This window comes from Copadichromis virginalis, linkage group LG22 (genome assembly GCF_057382275.1).
Source record: "Copadichromis virginalis isolate Kocher_CV1m ecotype Utaka linkage group LG22, C_Virginalis_male_GT1.1, whole genome shotgun sequence".
In the NCBI taxonomy this organism is placed as follows: domain Eukaryota; kingdom Metazoa; phylum Chordata; class Actinopteri; order Cichliformes; family Cichlidae; genus Copadichromis; species Copadichromis virginalis.
Genome location: NC_140638.1, coordinates 8,360,612 through 8,365,552, shown reverse-complemented (window position 1 = coordinate 8,365,552; position 4,941 = coordinate 8,360,612). Strand labels below are relative to the sequence as shown.

The following is a 4,941-nucleotide window of genomic DNA, read 5'->3' as shown; positions in this document are numbered from 1 at the left end:
AACTGTTTAATTGTATTATTTTTTCTTTGTTGCTCTTGTCTTATTGTCATATTTTGATCTCAAATTCAAATGCCTCAAAATTATTTCAATTTCACAGGTCTCAGGAGGATTAACTTTTGTCATATGCATTTAGCTTCACAGCAAATCACTGGAGTTAAATATTCTGGAGTTAGGCATAAAAGTGCGCAAGAGTTACATTACGGGAGTTTATTTTTCACCTTATACTACAGTCAGTGTTGGGGAGTACTCTAAAGCGGTGTAATATTTAGGTGTTCATTCACTGGGTGCTAAGGAGTCTAATTCAACACATTGCTGGTGTTGTTTGTCTGTCGACCGTTACAGCGCCTATCTGTGTTTCTTTCTTGGACTCCGACATGTAGGAGGTAAAAATACTTTATTTACTTTGGAATTTTCTGTGAGTGTAGTGATGTTATTTATATATATATATTCAGTTACATGCATGGACAAGTAAAATATAAAGTTAACTAACTAGCACTACATGTGTTTTCTGTATGTTATGCTGATTTGGAGATAGCAGCTAGGCTAATGCTAGTCAAAAGTTAGCTAACTTACTCATCTTACTGTATTTTAAGATACACATTTCACGTTGTCAATGAAAACGTTTATTTCTATTTCTTAATTTTAACACCAACGTTTAATTTAACGTTAGCTAACTACAGTAATATTCTGTTTAGACTCATGGTAATGGCCGTATTTAACCAAAGAGAGGTGCAGCCTGCACTGATGAGATGTTGAGGTACCATTAACATCAGTTAGTTAGTCCTGCTGCACACTGAGACATGCACACAACCCTGTCTCCAGAACTGTAAAGACAAGGACACAGCAAACATGCAGTCACATTGTCTGCTAAACCAGCCTAGCTAAATAGATTTTAAGCAATATTTAGTGTGGACAGGCTAACTCAATGTAAGACAGTGTTCGTTGATTAAGTTATACACAGTTTACATAGAGTTACCATAAACAACCTCTTCTTCTTGTGTTGTGTTTCATAGTAGTAAAGGTATTTTTTTCCGTAGGTGGCCAAGATGTTGATAAAAGTAAAACACAGAGAGACAAAGAAATATGCAAAATTGGAAGAAGTCAGCTTCACAGATTTTGTGAGAGCAGGTAAGTTATGGTTTGTACTAAGTCATTAAAGAAGAAATGATAATGTTGTTATTAACTAAGTGATGATTTTACTTCAGTGCAGCAGAAGTTTCTCATACCAGAAAATGCAGCACTGAAAGTCACGGATGAGCAGGGTATAGAGGTGGATGAGGATATCTTTCCTGAACTTGCAGCAGTCAAAGAGGTGTGTTTGTCATCTATACAGCTGAAGGTAAGTAAATATATGCTCTGATAGATTTTGAAGGATTTGATTTGTACAGTTACTCTTAAATAAACATTTTTAATTTGTCTAATATCCTGTGGTAACAATCACAAAATGCTGTTTTCATGGCTCAACAGTAAGTTGGATTTATCACATGCATTTCAGACATCCTGGAAACACAATCATCCAAGAAGCTGCATGACTGCTCAGACCTAACACACTATGTGACACTCACACCTTGTGGTATGTAAATTGTATATTACCATAATAAAATACAAAATAACCATCTGTTCTCCTGGGAGAAAGTATAATTTAATCAAACCGTGCAATTTACTGGCCCTGTGTGCATAAATGGTATCTTTGTTGTGTTGTGTTTTTGATTGTATATACCTTGTATTCTAATATTTTTATTTGTCACCCTCAGATTTGACTGTCCTGAAGCAACATGTGGAAGAGCCCTCCTCTCCAAGTCTAACAGATACATTGTCTGTCTCAACCACCAGCAGTCAGAGCAGTGACACAAGTGATGCCGGACTTCAAATGGTTCAGCCTCTATTGGACAGCATACATGAAAGAAATGTAGATACAGTACTTAATTGACTTATACTTGACTCTTTAGTTGCCATTACTTGAAAAAGCTTAAACACGAAGATAAAACAGATTAGAGAAAAATAATTTAATATAGTATTTCATGTAGTTTGCTCTGCAACTGTAGTGTGTAATAAGACTTGCTCTCTCTCTCTCGCTCTCTCTCTGTTTTTGTTATGCATGTTAACCATGAAACGTGTTTCCATGATCAGTGTCCTGCTTTTCAGGTAAATGAAACCATTTTTAAGAAGATACTGGTCCTAGAAAGGGAGAAAGTAAGACATTTCAAATGTTTTGATGCCCAAATGTCATATGGGTGTGATTCACAATTTTATGTTCTGTGAGAGAGTTGCATTACTTAATTTGTTGGCTTGATGGAGACTTTACAGAGTCTTCCTCACGTTAACACTGCATTACAAGAAGTTCTTATTCTGTAGTCATTTTTTTCCTTTAATTCTGTTTTTTTTTTTCTTTTCGCCCAATGTTAGGCCTTTCTGACCTCAACTGTTTAGCTGCCAATAATGGTGGATATTATGCTATTACAGTACTGTTACACAGAATGTATGTTAATCCATGCAGCATTCATATTTGAATATGTTATTTTTGATAAATAAAATCCATACATTCATAATAATCACTATTGTGTTTTTGTAGTAATTTGCACCAAAAACCTAAAACTTTTTTCAATTGATGAGTAACACTACAAAAGAGTTAATATCAAACTTAACTCTAGTTATGAGTTAAATTTTACTCTATATGGTAGTAGAAATTTCACTCCGTGAGAGTTTAGTTTTAACTCCTATAAAGAGTTGAAAAATCAACTCCCGGAAAAGAGTTACTCTAACTCTGCACTAGAGTTCATTCGATGGTCACGCATGTACACTCAAATGTAGTTAATCTGAACTCCCTGAGAGTTTATTCCAAAGACCAGAATTTGCTGTGTTCTCTTTTAGGGCTTAGGACTTGGCAATATTTGAGTTTTGGGACTCCACATTGTAATAATTTGGCACTTACAGCATGTAAATGTGTTTGTATTCATTCATTAATACCTGCAGTCACTGCTCTATAGGCTCAAACAAAATAACTTTGGTTTAGTGACTTCCACTGTTCCCCATCTGAAAGCTCAAAGCCCTCTCTGTCTCTCATTTTTCCTCGCTGTAACCCCTCTCTCGATTTCTTCTCTCTCACCACATGTACTTTGGATACACATGCTATATTTCCGCGCTTTGAACAGGAACCTCCAGTTGCATTCCCATACTCGATCTTTCTGTTCCTATACAGTCTGTGGCCTCGGGTGAAGGTTTCATGAGAGGGCAGCGGGCACGGAGCCACATATTTTAACATTTTAAAGACCCGCGTTATCCACAACACCTCATTCTGGTTACGTTTTATAGACGTTGGAAGAGTCCCGATACCATCCTTCATCTCTGTGATGCACCTGAGGGGAAGAGGATGTGAGCCAGAAGGGGTGTGTCTATGAAGGAAAGACAAACAGCAGGAGCAACAGAAACAGAAAAGGAACAAGAAAAGGAAAATAAATGAGAAGATGTGTGTCAGAGAGCAGGAAGGGAAAGAAGAATGGGATGACAACTGAGGGAAAGTGAACAGAGATAACGTGACAAACAAGTAAGGAAATATGAAACTGAAAGAAAAAATGGGAGAGTGTGAGTTTTGAAGGGAAAACAGACAGCTCTGTGTCAGAGAAGTCATAAAGAAAGGAAGCAGTTTAAAGTATGAAACAGTCTTTCTAGTGTTACTTCAGCAGTAGTAAGTGAGGCCACAGTGCTGCTTTGAGCTAAATGTCCAGGGGAATATGAATGTCTGCACTGAATTTCACTGCAATCCATCCAATAATTGTTGAGATACCTCATTTCGGGCCAAATACGCGGACCGGCTGGTAGACTGGTGTTCCAAATATAAGAAAGCCTCATTCAAAATCCCGTTGATGTTAATAATAAAAAAGCCTGGGAACAGATCCTCAGCAGTGCATTTGAAACTGATGGGAGAAACTTATTCCAGGATAAAAAATACCCCTGACCACAGGGCACGAGCGGTCACTGAAGGGTTTGATGAGGATGAAAATGATGTGAATCATCAATCATCTTTATTCGCTAGATTAAATCCTAACCAACCACCTGTGGGAGATTTTGGATTGATGGGTTAGAGAGGAGCTTCGATCATCAAATGAGAAAGAAGGGAATGTCTTTTAAACGCCTTCCAAAGACACCTAACCCTGGTTTTCTTCATCGCTTGCCTGCCTTGTGAGAATTGTGCAAATATGAATTAGTTAAAAAAAACTTCTTGCACTGGTAAAAAAAAAAAAAAACTGTGCTGACTGACACCTAACGAGGAGGCCCTTCCTCTTGTGCTGGTGCTAGGAGATATATCAGCATATATCTATGTCCTCCAAATTGGTGGCTGGGCATGGGGCAACCACAGACTCTGTACTAGATTTGAGCCAAATAGTTGACTACTTCTGATGAAAGCCTCCAGCAGATGGTCAGGTGTGACATGGGGAGATGCTAACTACTGGTGCCTTTGTCCCTCTGGAAAGGAAAGAGGACTAACTGATCTAAAATGCAGTTTTCTGTTACATTTTGGTGCACAGTCACTTTTCTTTAAAAATGCAAAACAGTGTTTTTGTATTACTGGAAAACTACACGTTTCTGTTAGCAATGTCATGCCACGACTACCAATTTCATTTCATGAAGCTGGTGACGTGCAAAGGAAGACCATGTCACTTTCTGAACATTGCAGCACAGGCGTTTGGCATGATTTCTGAGTGTTTCAATATGGAAAGCAATTCAAAATAACATGCTTAACTTGCTCAAAAAGACCAAGGGAGAAAAGAGTTACAGAGGCATTGAGCCTAGAATTCACATCACTTGTTTCACCAGTAATGTATTTTCTAGCATATGCTATAGTGAAAAATAGAAACCATAAGTGAAATAAAATTCTGACTTGGTTGAAAATCAATAAAACTAGTTTTGTGTGTTCTCAGTCAGACCGTTTCAAACGCTGTG

At 37.6% G+C, this 4,941-nt stretch overlaps 1 long non-coding RNA gene across 5 annotated transcripts; it reads left to right on the top strand.

Moving 5' to 3' along the window:
- Nucleotides 1-207: 207 nt before the first annotated feature.
- Nucleotides 208-2,838, top strand: LOC146682653 (uncharacterized). Of its 5 annotated transcripts, none has more exons than XR_014917727.1 (5): nt 208-383; nt 1,038-1,128; nt 1,206-1,339; nt 1,496-1,573; nt 1,755-2,335. It is a non-coding gene; the product is annotated as an uncharacterized LOC146682653 (long non-coding RNA). The 5 variants fall into 5 exon arrangements; XR_014917724.1 differs by having other exon boundaries at nt 696-1,128; XR_014917725.1 differs by lacking the exon at nt 208-383 and adding an exon at nt 2,407-2,838 and having other exon boundaries at nt 583-1,128; nt 1,755-2,193.
- Nucleotides 2,839-4,941: the final 2,103 nt, after the last annotated feature.